General features: G+C 46.3%; 1 long non-coding RNA gene across 1 annotated transcript in view; it reads right to left on the bottom strand.

Moving 5' to 3' along the window:
* The window catches only part of LOC117997948, a 51642-nt gene extending 32193 nt beyond the window's left edge, over positions 1-19449 (bottom strand). Inside the window, exon 1 of the long non-coding RNA XR_004675933.1 lies at positions 18705-19449. This is a non-coding gene — a long non-coding RNA (uncharacterized LOC117997948). The remainder of the gene's footprint in view (positions 1-18704) is intronic.
* Between the last annotated feature and the right edge of the window lie 3327 nt (positions 19450-22776).

The following is a 22776-nucleotide window of genomic DNA, read 5'->3' as shown; positions in this document are numbered from 1 at the left end:
GGAACACAATCTGCAAAACAGATGGCTAGTATTTAATATTTTTATGGTTTGGAAATAGAGGTCTTCAGAACACTGGCTGGGTTGTACTCCTTCCGAGAAAGCCAGTCCCTTCCTGAGTTGGATGGCAACATATATATTGCTTGGATTCCAGTCCAGCATTTAGCTCATTAATCAGGGAAAAATTCCATGGTGGGTTGTTGAACTGAGGTTTTATCTGGCAACTGGGCCCAATGTTGACATTCAAACTCCTTCTCAAGGACTAAGAGTCTCCAGTCAGAAAGGTTTGTCATCTAAACCTCTTTTCTATTTATTTAGGTTGGGCCCACGTCCTTCCTGCTGTCTTCAAAGACCCTACAGCAACACTGTAGGGTTATACTGTGAGCCACGTGTCTAATTTTAAGTTTCTATTAGTCACTGTTCTTCCTGATCTTAATTTTCTGTTAGCCATAAAAAGAAATAGATGGGATGAACTTTAATGATACTTTCCATTTAACTTAGTATGTCGACAACATTACCTTTTCAATGTGTAATCAATATAAAGATTGTGGGTGAGATATTTTGCATCTTTTGTTTATATCTAGTTTTTGAAACTCACTGTGTGGCACATCTCAATTCAGACTGACCACGTTTGAAAGGCTTACTAGCCACGTGGGACTGCTGGCTATTCCACTGGATAGTTCGGTCCTAGAGTTTTGTCTGAGCAGGAAAAACAGTGTTCGGGGCAGGGCCTCCATTTCACAGGCAGGACAAGGAAACTGAAGAGAATTTAAAAAAAATTTTGTTGTTGTTTTTTTTTATTAAGTAATCTCTACACCCAACGTGGGGCTCGAACTCACAACCCCAAGATCAGAGTCTCACACTCTATGGGCTGAGCCAGCCAGGTGCCCCGAGAATATTTCTGAAGCTATGAGATGAAGAAGGATTTCCTAAACATGACACAAAAGTCAACGAACATAAAATAACAAATGTATCAATCTGACTTCACACTCTTGAAAACATCTGTGCAGGAGAAACCTCGCGGTAAGCAAGACTAGAGTGGCTGCCCCAGGTCAAATCTGCAGAAACAGAAATGACAGTCAAGTCAATGTACAAAGAGTCAAGTCAGGGGAAATGCTGCATATCGAAATAGAAAAGCGGGCAGAGGATGCGAATTGACTATTGACAAGAAGATGTCTGTGTGTGCGATAAACATAAAAAAGACTTATTCCACCACACCTTTAATATCAAAACAGACATCCAAACCAAAAAGTAGCTGTCACTTTAGAGTGATGCGAAGTCGAAAAAAAAAATCATTCTAAAGTGAGGCAGGTTGGGGCATTTGGCTGGCTTAGTCGGTGGAGTGTGTGACTCTTGACTTCAGGGTCATGGGTTTAAGCGCCACATTGGGCATGGGGCCCACTTAAAAAAAACTGTACATGAAGTTCGGAAGGTTGTCGGGAATGGACATTCTCAAGTGCAGGTGGCTGAGTGTGGGTTTGGTGATCGGCACCAAAGCTTAAAGTGCGTGTGTGCTTTGGGCCTAGGAAGTCCGTTTGTGGGAAACCTGCTGTCCGTGAACACTCACAGATATCCAGGAACCCACAGAGTGGTTATCACATCTTTGTCCGCCAGAGCAAGCAGTTGGCGACGAGTGTATACAATGTGCGCCCCAAAACGTACTAACCACTCGTGATGTCACGTGCAGCCATCAAATGAAATAAACTCGTTCCTCCGGTAACACCCTCAGGAAGATGACCAGGAGAAATTCTCCACCACGTGGGCAAGACGACGGAACAAGAATGGTCCCTGCAACCTTCTTCTATTCGATAAATGGTTATTAATCCCCAACAACGTGCCAGGCACCGAGGGAGACATTCACAGTGATAGCACAGAGAATTTAAAGATCGGCACGGGGAACAGCTCTAAGGCCCATCAAGGGGAGCATGAATACGGATGTGCGTGCACACACACAAATGTTCCCGAGTCAGCAGGGATACATACGCCTCAGGAACGGGGTCTTCACAACGGCAGCAAATGGCTCGGTGAGGCCTTGACCTCACGCCCACGACTCTGCTGGGGCGATACCTGCTGCGTTTTAATCTCCTTCACTGCAAGCACGTGCTCTCCCTTCCTTCACATTCCTTCCTCCTCCGCTAATGTCCCCGAAAAATAAGGAGACCGAATGAGCACATTTCCTAGAATCTGATGCTTAACCCGTGTGCGCCCTACAATGAGAACTTTCTCTGACACGTAGATGTGTGGTGGGGGTGGGGGTGTACCTATCCATTCCTTCAGAAAGACCACTGTGTGCCAGGATGTGGTTTTGAACCCACACGTATTAGCCTTCGCAGGGCATGGAAAATTCCAGTCTCGAAAGCTCTTTCCTCAGCACCAGCCCCCCAAACTGGGCCCCTGAGCTGAGGTTTCCATGACAACAGCCTGAGCCACCTCTCCCGCTCCCGCTCACCGGCAGGGGAAGGGGGAGAGCAGAGCAGAGCTCCTGACCATCAAGTGCTCTGGTGGGGAGAAGGCGGGGACTTCAGGGTGGGCTGAAGCCCACTGTGCCCCCAACAGGGGTTCATGCCCAACTCCCCTCTTCAGAATCAATGTCCTCCAAACCGGGGTCTCTACATCCTCATTTTCAGCTTCTCGTTGACGGCAAACGCCCTCTGCCTGGAGAAAATCATGACGAAGGCAGGATGAGTGGGGAGAGTGGGAGACACAAGGCTGGAGGGGGCATCAGGATCGTCTGGTCTTTCGGATGCCATACACCTGGGTGGCACCCAGGAATCTGCATTTCTAACGGGTTCCCAGGTGACGCTTAGCTGGTCCACTTATAACACTTCGGGAATGATTGGTCTTACGCTTACCACTGAGTTGCGCTCCACAGACCAGCTTGGACCTCCAGCCTCTGGAACTGGGAGAAATTTAAAACAACTGGAACCGTTGTTTAAGCCCCCAGTCTGTGGTATTTCGTCATGGCAGTCAGAGCAGGCGAATACACCTACTGAGTCAGCATCTGCATTTCGGCGCAATTTCCAGATGCTTCATGGACACAGTAAAGTTTGGGGAGCACTGCTGCGTTCTGCTGGGTAGTGACCTCGGGTTAATAATAGTCCCCTTCCTAGCGGGTGGGAAAGCCCTTCTTGTTGAGTTCCTCAAAACTTCGACAACTGCTTGGCCCTCCCTTCATTTTGGCTGAGCAATGCCATCCTCGCCTTGGCTCCGCTCCCCCCTGGAGACCCCACATCTCTATCCCCAGCCCAGATCTCCCTCCCGAATCCTATCCATGTTCCATACCAGATGTGTGTTTGGACCTCCGACTCCACAAATTTCAAAATTTATCTCTTTGTCGACAGCAAAGCGAGTCTTCTCTCCAGAACGCATCTCCGCCTACACCATGGATGATTCTCCTTTGCTTTCTTCTGCTCTCTGACTCTCTGTCCTAAGGGGTCCCCTGGATTATAATCAATGGGCCTTTGTTCTCTGCACCTAGAATGGTTTCCAAGTTGTAGCATCCTTGAGATTGAGAAATAGTGAGTGTGAGCAATACCACTTTCCTAGTTATATGGTTCACATGAGGAATCCCAGTAGAGAAAGGCTCTCATCCAGACCAGAGGTTCTCAAACTTGACGGATATCAGAACCCACAGGGGGCTTGTTTGAGCTGAAAGTGATGGGCCCCACTCCCAGAATTTCTGAATCAGTAGGTCTGGGATGGGGCCAGAGAACACGCATTTCTGACAAGTTCCCAAGTGATACCAAGGTTGCTGGCCTAAGAAACATTCTTGACAACCACAACTTTCAAGTAACAGATAAGAGGAAAAAAAATCGAAAGGAAAATAGGTATTAAGTTTTTACTGTAAGCCTGACCTGGGACAGCCACTCAAGTATATACTCTAGAAATATGCATAAAAAACCATCCTTAAAAAAGACCGGGCACCTGGCTGGCTGAGTCTAAAGAGCATGTGGCTCCTGATCTCAGGGTCATGAGGTAGAGAGCCTCATGTTGGGCGTAGAGCCTACTTTGAAAAAAAAAAAAAAAGAAAAAAAAACCACAACAAACAACCCCCACATAAATAAGCCCAATTGATTCTTCTAAGAGCGTGTGTTTTTTGTTTTTTTTTTAATTCTTTTTTTTTTTTTAAAGATTTTATTTATTTATTTGAGAGAGAGAGAATGAGAGAGAGCACATGAGAGGGGGGAGGGTCAGAGGGGAGAAGCAGACCCCCTGCTGAGCAAGGAGCCCGATATGGGACTCGATCCCGGGACTCCAGGATCATGACCTGAGCCGAAGGCAGTTGCTCAACCAGCTGAGCTACCCAGGCGCCCGGAAGTGTCGCTTTTTCAAGAGATGGTGCTGGAGCAGCTGGGCGTCCACAGGCCAAAAAAAGGTAACTGTGACCTAGATCTCACAGGAGGCAGGAGATGTGCGAGCCTACACGTGCGATAAACTTCAAAGAGCCTAAGACATACGCACGTGTGCCCGTGTGCACACACACGTAAGAGTGAGGAGATCTGAACAAGATGGGTGGGCGGTGTCCATGTCAGTATATCCTGGTTGTGATACAGTTTTGCACGATGTCACCACCGGGGGAATGTGGGTGAAGAGTAGGTGGATCTTAGAACCGCATGTGAATCGATAATTATCTCAAAATAAAAACTTTAAGTAAAAGCCAGCAACCAGATAGGTCATCTCTTAATGATGCAGAGTAACATTAAAAGTAATTCATTCATTCATTCATTCACAAAGGGCATGACTCTGTTTCATAGGTGAGGAAATGGTGTTGGGGTGACACGGGAGGATGTTCTTAGTCTCTGAAGACGCAGCTGATGTCATCAGGAGGAGAGGCGGCGACGCCTGGGCGTAAAATGCTGAGCTTCAAGACAGACACACCTGTGGCTTCATTACATGCTCATTACATAGGGCTGAAGAGGTTGAAGCAAGGTGTTGAGCAGATAGGTAGGTGTTCATTGTACTCTTCCTGCTGCTATAGGACTCAAAAGTTTTTCCTTTTTTTTTAAGATTTTTATTTCTTTGAGAGAGAATGAGAACGAGAGAGATCACAGAGGGCGAAGGAGAAGCAGACTCCCCACTGAGCAGGGAGCCCAATGCGGGACTTGATCCCAGGACCCTGAGATCAGGACCTGAGCCGAAGGCAGACGCTTAACCACTGAGCCACCCAGGTGCCCCGTCAGGACTCAAAATTTTTCTAATAAAAAAGTTTAAAATAGGATTATTTGAATGGTTTAGAAATGGGAACCCCCAGACCTGCATCGGTGTTGGGCTGATTCAAAGTCAGGGGTTCTCTTACCTAATTGTTTAATTGGACGCATTTGGACACTGGCCAGATGTTTAGCTCATGTATCAGGGGACATCCTAGGGTGGGATTCTGGCCTGAGGGCTCATCGGGACCCGGGGTCCCTCCAGTGAGCCCTCCAAGGGACTCAGGAACAGGAGCCCTCCCAGCTGTCCCTTGGTCTAGTCCCACTTAAAGCTCTGTCCCCTCCCACAGGTCACTGCTCACAGTCAGCATCTACCATGGTCTAGGCCACTGCCATCTGGACCGGCCTCCACCTTGGCTTCGACGCTCCCACTCTTCGCCTTCAAGACCCTTCTCCAGCAAAAAGATTGAATCCTAGTCCTCACGTGTTGGGAGGTGGTGAGCCATTTGTCAATTTGTACAAAAGTTCATTTCCTTGACCCACCCCTCAATTCCATATCTAGGAATTTATCCTCAATGGAAACTGGCCCAAATGAGTTAGGAGATTAGGGCAGCCTTGTTTCTAAAATAACAAATTGCAGTCGGGTCGATAAAATATCCCCACCAGGATGAGCACAGAGCATTTTTCTAATCAGAAGCAAATAGTCCATTTCAGTCAAGCAAGAAGAAAAAAGCTTGTAGTCTGTAATACTGTGCTGTGCACTTACAAATGCATTAAGAGGGTAGATCTCATGTTAAGTGTCCTTACACCAATAAAATAAAATAATACAATATAAAGGGAGGAGACGAATAGTCAAACTCTTTTTCTCTCTCAAAATAAAGTCACATTTTAAAGCATATCTCATGACATGTGGAAATGCTCATGCATTACATAAAAAAGATGTTAGACTGCAAAGAATCATGCCAATTTCATGTAAAACTTTTATGTGGAGGTGGATATGGAAAAAAAAAGACTGGAAAATGCAGCAAAATATAACGAGTGCTTTTCACTGGACTGTCTGGTTAGGGAAGAAAAGTCGAGCATTGAAGTCTGGAGCCCTAAGAACCAACTATTGGTTATATATATATGGATGTATATCCATGTCTACATAAATATTAATATTTATTAATAATAAATATAAATATTTCCTGCCTCTTCCCTGCCCCAAGTCCTAACAGGCCCCAAAGGAAAGTATGCATCTCTCCCCTGCTTAAATCACTTCAGTGGATTCCCTTTGTTCTGTGCGCAAAGGCCCAGTTCCCTCCTGTGGCGTGGCGGGCAGGCTGTAGGTACTCCAGGATTTCTACTAAGGCAGCGCTTGGGGAGGGGCTGCCTCTAGGCCCTGCTGCTAAGACCCATTTGCATGATGCTTTGACTCTCACAAGCTGTCTTTAGGAAAATGCAAATGATTTCTTTGAACAGATGTGCATGTGTGTGTGTGTGTGTGTGTGTGTGTGTGAGTACACAGAGGAATCGGAGTGAAATCTGTCTCACTGACGCGGCCATGACTTCAGTGCTCTGTGTAATGCGGTTTAACCAGGCATATCTGGAACCAGATGGCTATTGTGTATAAAAATCTGCAATGTGCACACACGAGCACCAGTCTGGGGCCAGGCACTCGGTCCATCAGAAGATGATGAGGCCTGGGTGACAGAGAAGCTAAGAAAGAAGAACACAGAAGGATGGAGTCTGGGAAAAGGATAGCTAGTGTTAAATATTTTCATGATTTGGAAACTCATGTCTTCGAAACAGAGGTCAACACTGAGTTGTTTCCAAGAAATCCAACCGCTTCCTGCTAGGGAGGAAATGTATGTATTGTTTGGTTTCCAGCCGAGCACTGAGCTAATGAACCACGGTGAGTCCTTGAACTAAAATATAATCTGGTGATTGGGCCAGGAAGCAACATCCAAACTACTTCTTTTCCAGGACCACAAGTTTCCAATTAGACATGTGTCTCTTAACTGATTTCAGATCTGGCCCCAATCCCTCCTGTAACACTGAGGTCTGGGGCCTTAATGAGGACCAGAGTTTCTGGGCACGGGGAGGAGGCCAGTGTCTGCACAGAGAGAGAGTTCTTTTCTGAGCCCAGTGCAATACAGGAGAACATTTTTGCAATCGTGGGATGGGGGATGCCTTATTAAGAGGGTCCAAACACAGAACGAAAGAGTATTAATTAAACCTTATTACATAAACACTAAAAATGTAAGAACATGAAAACCCCTGTCACAGTAATCAACTGGGTGGAATCACTGCATCACATAAAATCGAAGGAATTCTACTGATAATACCCCAAAAGTGCCAATGGGTCCACATGGAAAAGCTGAACGTCAAATTACAGAAGTAGAGAAGGGGCTGCGACAGGCAGGTCACGACAGAGAAAATGCAAAGGTTTTGAGAAACACGAAAAGGGCTCCAACTTTGTTGTGGAAGTCAGTTTGCATTCACAGCAGCAGCCGAAGGGAGAAGCAGACCAAGTGTCTGTCCGTTGACAGATGCGGGGATCAGCCAAAAGTGTCATATACACACTTGGAGACATTACGCTATGTGAAATGAACTGGTCGCGAAAAGACAAAGACCGCGTGACTCCATTTACGCGAGGTACCTAGAGGAGCCCAAATCACACAGAGACAGAAGAAAGTAGGTTGTCGCCAGGGGCTGGGGAGGGGGCGTGGGGACTTAATGTTTCATGGGTATTTTAGTTTGGCCAGAGGAAAAGAGTTCTGGAGACGGATGGTGCTGATGGTCGCACAGCGTGAATGTGCTTCATGTCCCTGAACCGTGTGCTTCTAAATGGTTAAGATGGTACCTTTTATGTGTATTCTACCGCAATTTAAAAAAGCAGAGCGAAACCCGGACACCCAGGGCAAAATGAAGTGTCATCGCCTTGACAAAGACGAACAGACCGATGACCCCAGGAGTTGGCAAGAGTGGGAGGGAAGGGGCCCCTCGGGTGAGGCCAGAGGCAATCTGGGAGGCACAGTGTCCTGGAACTATTTCAGAAAGAGCCATCAGGGTAGCAGGCGAGCATGGATGCCCTTCGCCACGGCGACGCGGTTCCTGGGAATCTGCTCGGGGTGGGAGTCAGGAAGGGCGGCCTGTCTCCATGGGGGCCACCGTGACATTGTGAACGAGAGCAGGATATGAGAAACCCGTACGTAGAAGAGACACACAAAGGCCTCACCTGCAGCAGTGATGCAGCATTTTACGGTCAGGAAAAGGTGGCTTTTAAAAAAGAGAAACAGGGGGTGCCTGGGTGGCTCAGTTGCTAAGCGTCTGCCTTCGGCTCAGGTCATGATCCCAGGGTCCTGGGATCAAGCCCCACGTTGGGCTCCCTGCTCGGCGGAAAGCCTGCTTCTCCCTCTCCCACTCCCCCTGCTCGTGTTCCCTCTCTCTCTGTGTCTCTCTCTGTCAAATAAATAAATAAAATCTTAAAAAAAAAAAAAAAAGTGTCTGCCTTAGGCTCAGGTCATGATCCCAGGGTCCTGGGACTGAGCCCCACATTGGGCTCCCTGCTCCATGGAAAGTCTGCTTCTCCCTCTCCCACTCCCCCTGCTTGTGTTCCCTCTCTCCCTGTGTCTATGTCAAATAAATAAATAAAATCTTAAAAAAAAAAAAAAAAAGAGAAATGGTATTTTAATGCCGGGGCTGATGACTTGTACTTAATTCCCAATTTAATTCACTACTGGAGATGATGTCTACACACCCTTCAGCTAGGATATTTAATTAACGATTTAAGAAATATGTGGAGAAGGAAAGTAGGACATGAAATGGCATGTGAGTAATAATCCCAGTTTTGACCAGAGATCATTCATTCATTCATTTATTCACTTACACGTACCCCAGAAGAGCATTATCCAATAGAAATAGAAATATTCGGGCCACATACGTAACTACAGTTTCTAGTAAGCACTTTTATTTTATTTTTTACTACTTTCATTTTTAAAAAGCAGAAAGAATAAAATAGACGAAATTAATCAATACAGAAAATTTTAATGAGGTATGTAAAAAAATTTTTTTTAATACTAACTCCCGGGAATCCAGCGTGTATTTTGCGGTGATAGCACATCTCGATTGGGACCAGCCAGTGGCTAACGTGTTGGACAGGTCAGGTGAAGCCACACGGATTCACCTTTAGAGCTTGGAAAATTCCAGACTCTGCGGCTCTTTCTCCATCCCCACAGCCTGGCCCCCCTGCCCACGCTACGGTTTCCATGGCAACAGCCAGAGCCAGGCCCCGCAGTGAGGCATCAATGCTCCAGGATGAACAGAGCAAAGCAACTAAAACAAAACAGCTTGGCTGGGGGATGGGGCGGACTAGGACAAGGCCCATCAGACAAGCCCCCATCGATGCCTCTTGCACAGCATTTGTGCATGAAAAATTGCATCGTCAGACAGGGTCTGTACAAAAGAAAACAAAATTGGCTTCTCTGGGGTCTCAGCATACCCTGTTAGAAACCACAAGTCTCCCTCGTGATGAGCACCGGGTGATGTATGGACGTGTTGAATCACTACATTGTACACCAGAAACTGAGATTACACTGTGTGTTAACTAACAACCGGTGTTTATATAAAAACTTTAAAACAACAACAACAAAAAGAAATCCTAAGTCTCCCCGAAGCTCCAGTGATATGGATAATCTATTCCACATTTCATGCATTCATTCATTTACTCTTGTGATAAGAAGGGATTGAGCCCCTCTTATTTGCCAGACTCAGTGCTAGGGGCAGGAATTACAAAAACATCCCAAACAGGCAGAGCCTCTGCCCTGCAGAGACACTGTTCCATTTTCTTCCTTATTTGCTACATGAGTTTCCACAGAGTCTCTCTGCTAAAGCCACCAAGAGAAGTCTTTGATCTCTTGGAACGGACATTCTGGCAGAGAAGGTGGGCTGTAAACAAACATATAAAACGATGTTGGGATGATGAGTCCCTAAGATGAAAACTAAACTGGGGGTCAAGGGAGAGAAAGTGACATGAGGAAATCAGGGAATATCCGCAGGGTGTCAGAACCCAGGGGAGATATGGACAAAAGGAGGAAGCCATGAGAGCACACAGCAGGTGCAAAGGCCCTGAGGCAGGAGCATGTGTCAAGGGAAGAAAGGAAAGTCAGCAGGAAGTCAGCCAGAGAGAAAGGCCAGAGCTGAGGATGGAGAGGATGCAAGGCAGGGGCTGCAGGGCCCTGCAGGTCACAGTCCCGACTCTGGAGTCTCTCAAGAGGTAAAATTATTAAGATTGCCAATATGATTCACATTAATTGCACAACTACTGGCTCTGGGTTGGTGACACTCACATCACACCTTGCTTATTAGAGCCGCCCACTCATCAGGATGATTTTGAGGCTTGGGTGAGCCACTTAGGGCTTGCAAAATGACTAGCGCACAGTAAGTGCTCAATAAATGTTATTCTCTCTCACTGGCCTTTTGCACCTGGGGAAATGGGAAGGATGCATTTGCTTTCCCATACAGGAATAGTAAGACCTACATTTTAAAATGGGGCAGTAGGGAGGTCCTGTAGCCCGATGAAAATCACAAGCAACCACAAAGTTATTCTGGTGAGGGTACAGCCGTCACCACCACTGAGCCTCGACCAGCCACTGCTGCCTCTGGGAATGAAATGATCCAGCCCTGGCCACCTGCCCTCCAGGATTCTCCATCTCCCACCTGCAGATCCACCGCAGAGTGGCGAGGAAATCCTTACCTGGCCAAGGGCAAAACCCGAACCAGAGAAATCGGAATATATGTGTGTGTATACTTACACATTTAAGAAGTATAATGAAAGTAGAATTCTCACCGTTGATCTTAAAGTATTACTAGGCTTGGCCCAACAGGCATATCGTGAGGAGGTTACCATGAGACGTGAGGATTTAAAATGTGCACACCCAAAGAGTTGTGGCAGGCCAGGCCCCACGACCAGCTCAAACCACCATCACAGGGAACTCATTGCCAAGAGGGTCCAGACATCCAACCTGCTCTGGGATGCCTGGTGTTAAATCTGATGAGGTTTAGAAACGGACATCTTCAGAATAGAGGTTGAGTTGTATCAGACAACACCAGTCCCGTCCTGACTTGGATGGCTCATGAATCGGGGGGAGATTCCAGGGTGGGTGGTTTGATTGGTACCTGGGCCAAGGGTGGAATTTCGAATGGCTTCTTCTCAGGATGGTGGCTTCCTTTCCCATCTGAGCCTCGTTTCCCTTCAGGGCTGCATGCCCTCCCCCCAACCCCCTCCTTTAGCTCCTGGCGCTCGGAGCTCTGCAGGGTGGAACAAGGCAATGTTTGGGGAACACAGCACAAGAAAACATGGGTAAATGGTTTTATGATCATGGGATGGAGGAGGGGGCGCCTGGGTGGCTCAGTCAGTTAAGCGTCTGCCTTTGGCTCAGGTCATGATCCCAGGGTCTTGGGATCGAGCCCGCATCAAGCTCCCTGCTCTCCCTGTTCTCCCTGCTTGGCGGGGAGCTTGCTTCTCCCTCTCTGGCTGCTGCTTGTGCTCTCTCGCTCTCTGTCAAATAAATAAATAAAATCTTAAAAAAAAAATCATGGGATGGAGGAGACCTCACCAAACCCAGTGGAAAAGCCAACAGACATAAGAAAAACCTGTATTCAATCTGACAACATAAAATTGAAAATCCTACTGTTATGGGTTATATTGTGTCCTCCCTACAATTCCACCCCCCCAACAAATTCATGTCAAAATGCAAACCACCAGTACCTCAAACTGTGACCGTATGTGGAGACAGGGCCTTTACAGAGGTAATTAAGTTAAACTGAGGTCCTTAGGGTGGATCCTAATCCATCATGTCTGGTGTCCTTGCAAGAAGAGGAAAGTCTGCACACACACAGGTATAGAACGAAGACCATGAACCGTGCAGGGGGAGGGTGGTCATCTACAAGTCGAGGGGAGAGGCCTGAACAGACCCTTCCCTCGCCGTCCGTAGGAGGCACCAACCCTGCAGACATCCTGACCTCAGACTTCCAGCCCCCAGAACCAAGGGAAATAAATTCCCGTTGTTTCAGCCCCCAGCATGCGGTGCTTTGTTACACGGTCCCAGCACCCTGACACACCCACCACGGGAACGACTTAAGTGACTGGGTCAAACTTCTTCCAACACATATGACAGTCCAATCCCCATCACTAATCACTAGTGATGTCACTTCCTCTCACAGACTTAGCTTTCTAGGGTTGCTGTAGCAAGTTAACAAGACTGGGTTGCTTACAATAACAGAGGTTGATTCTCTCATTGTCTGGAGGTCAGGAGTCCAAGACCAAGGTGTCAGCAGGACGGGGCTCCCTCTGAAGGCCCTCAGGGAGAGGCTTCCAGTCACTCTGGCTTTGGGGGGCTCCTGGCTGCCTGACAGATGCACCACTCCAATCTCTGCCCCATCTTCACATCATCTCCTCTGTGTCTCCGTGTGTCTAAATCTTTCTCTTCTGAGGGCACCAGTCTTCCCTAAATCCAGGATCATTTCATCTCAAGATACTTAGTTAATGATACCTGCAAAGACCCTGCTTCCAGATAAGGTCACATTCTGAGGCTCTGGGTGGATGTGAATTTGGGGGGGTCATTATTCAACTCACCACAAAAACCAAAATAGAAAAAAAAGTGGGGGGGACTCAAAATGTTCACAGTTGTAGATTTCCAGGGAAGGCTAAACTTCAAGCTTCCCTGCTTGCCTCTTTCAACAGTCTAGCAAGGTGTTTCTGTAAAGTTTGCAAAAGTGAGATATTTTATTTTAAGATTTATCCATTTGAGAGAGAGAGAGAGACAGAGAGAACACAAGCAGGGGGAGAGGCAGAGGGAGAGGGAGAAGCAGGCTCCCCGCTGAGCAGGGAGCCCAATGTGGGGCTTGATCCCTGGACCTGGAGATCATGGCCTGAGCCGAAGGCAGATGCTTAACCATCTGAGCCACCCAGGCGCCCCAAAAGTGAGATATTTTAAATGCAATTGGTTGAAATCACCATCTGTTTCTACTTTGGTATCTCCTTCCTTACAACAACAACAAAACCTTACATTTGACCATACTGAAGTGGTGATGAGCATTTTCAGGACCTAGCTAAAGGCGAGTTGAGTGGGGGGGTAGATTTTGTGGAATATATGCATGTATAGGGTTGCAAGATTTAGCAAGTAGAAATACAGGATACCCAGTTAAATTTGGATTTCAGATAAACAATAAATAACTTTTAGTACAAATATGTCCCATGGAATATTTAAGACATATAGTACAGTATGTATCTATAATGAGAAGGTGTTCACTGTTTATTTGAAATTCAAATTTTATCTGGCAACCCTATTTCTGTGTTATTAGTTATTATAAGGTTATATATGTATGGATATATGTATATATACGGATATAGATAAGGTTATATCTATGTAACTATAATATAGTTACACAGTGTCATGTATAATAATATATACACATCTATCAATAACTATGAAGTTTTTAGAAGCTATGCTGGGATAAGAATCACTCCAGAAATTCCATACCACGCTAACCATACACTGATGCACAAAGGTCTGGGAAATTTTTCTAACCACGAGAAGTATAAAATCTGTAAGTGGAGGACCTCTTATCATTAATGCCTGGTCAAGACACATTCTTCGCCATAAGCAATTAACTCATCAGGGCAGTGTTTACATTAGGACATCCTGGAAAAGTTTTAGCAGGATCCCCGTCGTACTTGGAATAGACAAACAGCGCGTAAGGCTGGTCGTGAAGCCGCGTAGATGTATGTCTGAGGCGTCTGATCCTCAGGGAGGCCGTGGCTCCGGCCAAAGCGTCACATAACATTCCCTGCGGTACAGAGAAGTTACCCAAGGAAGCAGACGCCTCAAGGACACGATTCCCGCCCACATTCATCAACCTGTCAACTCATTGGTTGCGACAGCGAAACAGTTATCTGCACAGTCGTCCCGCACGTCCCAATGCAACGAAACGGCAATTTTAAAAAGTGTGGCGCCTGATCTTGTGTATGACTGAATTCCAGATCAAACTTGTCTAGGTTTCTTTCTCAGTCACATCGGATTTCAAAGGTGCCAAAAAAGGAAGTATGCTGGTGGACGCCAAATTTCAGTCCGAAAGAAAGAAGGCTGGCAGAGGCCTCAAAATATGAAAGTAACTAGAAACGCTGTTAGACAGAATCAAATGATAAGGAAAAGAATCATGACAGCCAAAGAGATGCAGATCATGAAAACAACTGCACAAGGCATTTTTTTCTTGTTATAAGAACCAGACCTCTTCCAAAGAGGAAATTAAAAGCAGAAAGAAACATGGAAACAATAGCAAATAAAAAAACACAACTTTCAGGTCACCAAAAAAAAAAAAAGAAACCTGTAAGGAGGTGCGCACTAGCTTTGTTTCATCTGCTGTGTTTAGTAAAGACCACGAGCTTTCCCTGTGCTCTGTGGTGATGAGCAATATTCAACACTGTTGAAAAACTGGTGTTTGTGTGTTTCTCCCCCAAAGTGTGAGCTCGGTGGTATTTGCAGAGTCCACTGAACAATGACAATACACAGTCCGTCACAAGATCCAGCCTCGTCCTTTTGAGCACTGAAGTTTTCCTATCACTGTTTTGTTTGTAAACGGTTTTCAACTGGGATAGCATCACTTGCATCAAATAGGTTTTCAAACTGGGTAAATATATACAGATGATGGAGATTTTGCATCGAGTGCAGCAGGCTGTGTTTACTCAGATGATTCATTATTCAAATAAAGATGCACTAGACCCGACAAGAAGGAATATTTATTCTCCAGCTAACAAAAATTTCATGGGTGTTATTACTATACTCATCATGCGCACTTAGGGGGAAAAAAGTCAAAGTGAGAAAACTAATGTGCCTTATTTAAACAAAACCGTATATAAAGAACACATTAAAATAATGGGGGAACCGCTCACAAAAGGAAGTGGCAAATCAAGCACTCTAAGCCAGACGCCAAATGTAACTCCAGCTTTAGGATTCTGCAGGAATGTGACAGGGACTGATGAGATGGGGATTTACTTGGTTTGTCATAATATAAAAATCCATGAGAGATTTTGGGGGGCCGGAGGGGGGTACTTTTCTGGGTCTTGAAAACCATCTATCTGAGATGTTATTCAACAAAGTGAAACAAATTCTAAATGACTGTAATGCACCATGAACAACATTCTTGGTCAGCATATGACAATGCAGCTGTTGTGAAATTTGAACAACTCTCTTCACAAACACTGATAAATCTGCAGGAATGTACCATATGCCACTCATTCCCTTAATCTCGGCAGTGAAAGAGCCACCTCTCGGGTCCTGAGGTCATTGACCCCCATCTCTGCGTTTTGCAACAGTGACACGTTCTCTCTTTAGGTTCATCTCATTTAAAAAAAAAATTAACTGGTACGATATACATAATATAAAATTTACCATCCTAACCATTTGTTAGTGTACATGTCAGTCGTAATTACATGCACATTGTTGCAACCCCCCTCCAGAACTTTCTCATCTTGCAAAACTAAAACTCTGTCCCCTTTAAACACTAACTCCCCATTTCCCCTCGGCCTCCACCCCAGGGTCATGACCATGCTACTCTGTCTCTGAATCTGACTACTTTAGGTACCTCATAAAAGTCTTTTTGTATGACCATCCTAGACCAAAGGCTACATTTTTCTAAGAAGAATTCTGTTAACAAAATAAGAGGAAGTAACAGATGAGTGTGCAGTTAAAATAAAATAAAATAAAATAAAACCCACATAGGAGAAGAAGTATCACAGAGATGTATCAATCAGCTAATTAATAAAACATTTTATGTCATGTGTTTTATTTTGTGATACATTATAGTATTTGAGCAACTTGCGGTGGTGATGTGAGGGATTTGTTGTGATTTCTGTACAGATTCTAAATAAATTTTCACATCTGTACCAAGTTTTCATATTTGTCATTTTGTATTCTTTTCCTCAAAGAGGGTCCCCCAAATTGTAAGGCTTCAGGCCCCACAGAACCTGGATCTACTCCCAGTCCAATGTTAAATAACACCTGCCTTGTGTTCCAAAACCCAGACTTTGAAACCGAAATGAAATGTCATTACCCCCAGCAGGCAGACGAAGATGGAAGACCTGATACCACCCAAGGTTGACAAGAGGGTGAAAAACTGGACATCTTCACAGCCGGCTGTGGGAGAACACAGTGGTTCATCCTTTCTGGCAAACATTCTGGCAATGATTGCAGAAGTTTAAAACGCACGTGTCCTCTGATCCAATAATTTCACATCTGGGAATCTACTCCTGCCCATTTGAACCCACACACCAGCCACTCACCTACATGGGGGTTAGGATAGGATAACATTGTCTACGAACGCAAGAAATGAAAAACAAGTTCATGAAACATATCCCCAAGGATGTCCGGAGCCAATTCTTTAAAAACAAAGGCTATTTTTAAAAGAATCTTTAATGTCCTGAGAGCATGTTACAAGAAAAAGGATAAAAACTCACATATGGGCCACAAACCCACTTTTCTGCAAAAATAATCCCCTCACTCAGTATTTATATATGATCACCTACAAACTGTACTGAGCATTTTCTATGTGCTAGACACTCCGAAGGCTTTGGAGACCAAAGACAGAACACGTCTCTGCCCTTGTGGGGCTTCCTCTTAGCGGGAGACGCAGAAAACAAACTACCCATCCAGAAAGCGACAGAGGAATATAGATAGTTTGAAACGATGCATTTCGTAGCAGCTGCTAATTTCATTCCCGGACAAATACCCTGGAGAAACTCTCCATCTGTGAGCAAGGAGACAAATGCCAGAGTGGACAGAGCAACGGTGATTATCTGACAAATACTTGTTGTGGGCCAACTTCCCGAATGTTGCTTTGTAAGAGCAAACACCTGCGGTGGGAGTGCGGAATCCAACTCTTCCCCAAAGAGAGAGAATGAACACATGAAAGAGAGAGTATGCACATCATAGCACACTGTAGCCATGTAAGAGACTAATCAGAGCCCCGAGTTTCAACACGAACACGTCTCAAGAACACGACCGCTGCATAATGGAAGGAAGACACAAAAGGATGCCAGGCATTCAACACCTCCAAGCTGCCAATCACATCTCCCCGAGAGACGAGAGATGCGCTCTGCTCGGCAGTTGTCTGAAACGATCTTTTTTCTTTGCTTGTTTACAGCTCTTAGGTGCTGTTTTGGCTTCCACCTTCCATAATTCAATTAGTGAGAGCAGCTAAATGAGTGGGGGGTCCGCTGGAATCAAATGCCCACTGCCTGGATTCCTGCCCCTCAGTGAAGACTGCTCTGCGAGTATCATTAGACTTGCTGATCTCTCTTTCAAGAAGCATACAGAGACATGACAACTACATGCTGGGAGTTTTTTTTTTCCCCTAATCTGTACCTATTTACCTCTACAGCCTGGAAAATTCCAGTCAGTTCCACTGTTCCCTCCCCTCCTACGCGGGGCTGCAGTTTCCATGGCAACGGGTAAGCCAGCAGGTACCAGCATGAACAAAGCGGTGTTGCTGATAATAAAATTGCCTGGTGGGGGGGGATGGGGAGGATTTCGGCAGGACTGACGCCTCCCCCACCCCCAAACTGTGGCTCTTAATTTCAGAGCAGCTTCTTGTGATTGAAAATCTTACACACACACACACACACACACACAGCCCGTGACAAAAGTATGATTTGGAGAATCTAATTCCCATGGGGATGGAGAGGAAGGAGTACGTGGGGAGGCTGAGCGGCCCTGGCCGGCCAGCACCTGCATACAGTGGTGCATAATGTGGCCCCTCCATGCAGCAGTAGGGGCAGCACCCAGGGAATTGTGACTTTAATGAACCCTCCAGGTGCATCTGGCACTTGTCCAGCTTTAGAACCACTGGTCTGCACGGCTGATCAACCTGATTAACGCCTTATCAGGGTTGACCATGTTCACCCCATTATTTCCCATCGGATAAGAAAGACCTTCCCATGTAGCCCTCGGGTCTCTGGATATTCTCTCCCCGTTAAATCCTGAGATAGCCCCTCTCCCCACACTCCCTGCCACACTCATATCTGCCTCCTGACGTCTCTCCTTTTTCTCCCCATCTCCAACCAGCTTCTAAGCTCCTCACACACTCAAATGCCAGGAAGGGGTACTGGGGAGGGAGGGACTGCTTAGTTGGTTCCGGGGGGGGGTCCTTTTGGGGTGATGAAAAAAGACTTTGCAACTACGTGGAGGTGATGGTCGCCCAACCTGGTAACACTAAATGCCACTGAATCATTCTTTAAAATAGTTAATTTTACAATATCTGAATTTCACCTCCATATATTTATTAAAAAAAAAAAACCCACTTCGAATTCATCACATTTCAAATACGGTCACATCATTTACAAAAAACCTAGTCAATCAGAAAGTTGGGTCATGATTCTCTTTAAACCAGTGCTACCCAATAGAAAATATAGTCCAACTCATGTATATAATCGAAAACTTTCTAGTAAACAGGAAATTTTCCAGGACACAAAGAAACAGTTACAATTAGTCTGAATAACACAAAATGTTTTATCTCACTCACCACGCCTGAAAACTGTCCTTTGTCTGTCCTGGATAAAACATGAACGTCAATGCGAACTCTCCGTCTCCAGAGCCCGCCAGTCCATCGATTCCCAAGTCTTGTTGATTCTGCCTCAGAAACAGGTGTTCCATCCGCCTGCCCTACTGATCTCTTCTTCAGATCACCGCAAAAACATGGTCAAGCCACCTCCTGCTGATGCCTTTTCACGAAATCCCTGTTGGTCTTAGAAAGAATTCCACCCTCCTCATGACAGCCTACAAACCACCACAGTGACCCCAGATTTTCTTTCTAGAGAAATTTGGGGGCACCAGCTACGTTGGAAGGGGCTCTGTGGAATTTTCCTTGAAGCTGGGTCCACACAAAGTCCTGAACCATTAGGCTCTATACCTGGAGTGGGCTTTTTTCTGTAAAGAACCAGATAGTAAATGTTTTGGGCTTTGCAGGGCCATGTAGACTCTGACTCAACTTTTCAACTCTGCCACTGGATCGTGCAAGCAAATGCAGGCGATAGTAACGAATGAGCATGGCCGTGTTCCAATAAAACTTTATTTATGGACACATTTCTCCATCTCCCTGACTGCTGCGTCTCAGCCACCTCTCCATCCTCTCTCTCCCGTGTGCTGCAGACATTTCTTCGCTGGTCTCCTCTGTACCATCTCTGGTCTTCAGTTAATTTTCCTGACAAGCATCAGGGTAGATTTAGCAAAGGGAAATTTGGTCAGCAGATGACATTGCTTTTTAGATATATACCGAGTTCTTTATGGGGATCTACAAGCAGATGGACTCCAGAATTTCCACACAGAAGGGCCTTGACAGGGACAGTCTGGCTGGAGGTTGGAAGGCTTATGGGACCTGCCTCGAAGCCATGATTGTGCAATCATACCCCATCACACAAGGCAGGTATTGGAAAGAAGCACACACTCCCTTGAATACACGTATTTAGGGACTTACAGAGTTAGGTGCAGAGGAGTAAGAGTGAAAATGTACTCACTGTTTGAGTTATTATTCCAGTGTTTGTGTACTTAGTTCAACAAACACGCCTGGAAGTAGACTGCCATGATATGCCAACACTTAAACCCTTCATTCATAGGGAAAACTGGACCATAGGCCATAATGGGCATTTGGAACAAGCACTCAACTCATCTCAAAACGGGGACACAAGATTTCCCCCCCAGAACACCAGAGCTACGAATGTGACCCAGGGATATTATCTATACACAGATGGCTAGTATTCAATCTTGCTATGGTTTAGAAATGGATGTCCCCAGAATACTGGCCATGTTGTGCCGTTTTTGGGAAAACCGTTCCCTTCCTGAGTTGGATGTCAATGTCTACAGAACTTGGACTCAAGCCTGGCATTCGGAGGTCATTAATCAGGGGGGAAGTCCATGGTAGGTGACTGCCCTAGGGTTTTATTTGGCAACTGGGGCCAAGCTGACATCCTAACAGTTTTCAGAGATGGTTTAGTTTTTCCCTCAGAAATAATCAGCTCCAACAAAATCCTCCTTTGTGTTCAGTTTTTGGTCCAGATCTTGTGTTTAGGGGCTGTTTGCTGAAGGACACCGAGTATATGTCTGAGCTGAGGATGGGAGGAAGCGTCCGGAGCAGGTAGAGAGCTCCTTTGCTCATTTCACCACAAGACAGCATAGTGAATACTTTTATAATCGTGGGATGGGAAGTGTCCCATTCAACTTAACAAAGAAGCCAATGGATATGAAAGAAAACATTAATAAATCTGTCTCCACAAACACTGAAAAACTAGATGCAGGGAAAAGCTCATCATGAGTAAGAATGAGTCAAAATATCACAAAACATACATTCAAAACATATATACTTAGACACTAAGCCCACAGAGTGCCAAGAGGTGAAAAAAAGGGAAAAAAATCCTCAAAATAAAAATGCAGGCAAAGGATATGCACTCAGAGAGAGAGAGAGAGAGCGAGCAGAGGAGAGGAGAAAACTTGAATGTTGAAAAGCACCTCATTTGGGATCCAAAAAACTGGACATCAAAACCAGAATGAGAGGTTGTTACTCCTGTCAGACAGAACGGTGAGGAGAGCAATAATATCCAGGGTTGTTAAAGACGTGGAGGACAGGGCACTGCCCCAGGCTCACGGTATAGAGCAGGTGGCAGGGATGGTCAGCGCAGCTTTTCCGGAGAACACACAGCAAGAGCTATCGGAGCTAAAGCAGAACTGAACACATGCAAGTCCACTTCTGGTCTGCAAGAACACAGGTCCACCACTGCAACAGGCACTCAAGAAAACTGGGTTGCAGTTGCGGGTGGGGGTTGGGGGGAGTATTTGATGCAAACACTGAGGGTGAAGATGAGGTGGCATTCACTGCCAGAAAAAGGCACAGTCTTCCCTTAAAAATGAATGTTGTGAGGGCGCCTGGGTGGCTCTGCCTTCGGCTCAGGTCACAATACCTGGGGTCCTGGGATCGAGCCCTGAGCCCCATGTCAGGCTCACTGCTCAGCGGGGAGTCTGCCTCTCCCTCTCCCTCTGCCCCTCCCCATGCTCGCTTGCTCTCTCTCTCAAATAAATAAATAAAATCTTTAAAAAGATAAAAAAATAAAAGACGTAAAAAGAAACAGGTAAGAATAATTGTAACGATGTATTTCATTTAAACCAGCATATCCAAACTAATACTATTTCGACATGTTGCATTGGCCACATTTTGAGGGCTCGCTGGCCACATATGGCTCATTATTGAGAAACTCTGTGCACCAAGAACCCTGTGAGACATAGGAATACGGCGGGAGCCAAAAAGGGCACGTTTCCCATATTCTGGAAACTTCCATCTTAGTAGAAGAAACAGACGTAAACATAAACATGTGTAGTGAGAGGCAGTCAGGAAAGGGTCTCCTGCCTCACTGAGGCAGGACGTATGCATGGGTGAGGAGAGGCCCTGGGGAGGGTGGAGGTGGGTCGTGGAGCCGGAAGGCCGTGCCTCGTGGGGCTTGTTTCCAGAACTCTCTCTCCTCCCAGCTTGGCCTCTTCAGCCACCCAGGCCCCAGCTGATTACCGGGACCCCACTGCCCCCGCCACACCTCCACACCTCTACACCCTGTTCACCTGGTTCAACCGCCCAGACCCACCTCTTTCCTCCTGAAGATGACAGCAGCCCCAGGGCCTCTGAGCCCCCCTGCTGCCCCGCCTGGCACCCCACCCACAGGCAGCACCAGGCTTCTGAGGGGCCCATTGCTGTAGGGCCAAGAACATCCTCTTTCCTGAGGTGGACAAGGCCCTGCAGGACACGCCAGGTGAAGTGCTCTCCCCTGGCACAGACACACACGTGGACACACAGAGACACACGCTCATGGGCACACACACACTCCAGTCTCCTTCTAAGCATCCGAGCCTCCCCCCAGAGGCCAGCTCCCGCCCAGAGGACAACCGAACCCCTGGGCCTCCCTCGTCCGCTGTGTCAGGCCCTGCACAGACCCCACCATCATCTGAAGTCACACTGCTCATGCCTCACTGCAGGGTTCTCTTTAGCCTTCCCCCCTGGAGGGTATGCTCCTGGGGCTGCGGCCCTTTTCTGTCTGGTTCCCTGTCACCTCCGTGCACGGTACAGTGGGTGCTCAGCTGGCAAGCGCTACGTGAATCAGTGGGTGTGTGCACGATATCGCCCGCCCAAACCCCATGGGCTTGATTTTCGGATCCTAGCTCTCACAGACAAGCCCCATGTGCACGTGCGCCCTTCACTTCTCTTTCTCTAAATGTTAAAATCTAAAATAATTGAAAACAGGTGTTCAAACAAAAATCTGTACATGTGTGCTCATGGCAGCACTGTTCACAGTAACCAAAAGGTGGAAACCACCCAACGCCCATCAAGGAGGAGCGGATGAACAAATGGGGTCTATCCACACAGCAGAATACCACTCAGCCATAAAGAGGAGTGCATGACTGATATAAACCACGACATGGGTAGCCCTCAACACCATCATGCTAAGTGAGGGAAGCCAGTCAACACAGACCACACGTGGTATGCTTCCGTTTGTAGGAAAGGTCCAGAATCGACAAGTCTATAGACACAGAAAGTAGACGGGTGATTGCTCAGGGTTGGA

This window comes from Mirounga leonina, unplaced genomic scaffold (assembly GCF_011800145.1).
Source record: "Mirounga leonina isolate KUSES-001 unplaced genomic scaffold, KU_Mleo_1.0 Mir_376, whole genome shotgun sequence".
Taxonomy (NCBI): Eukaryota; Metazoa; Chordata; class Mammalia; order Carnivora; family Phocidae; genus Mirounga; species Mirounga leonina.
The sequence above is the reverse complement of the archived record's forward strand: the minus strand, read 5'-3'. Positions and strand labels throughout refer to the sequence as shown.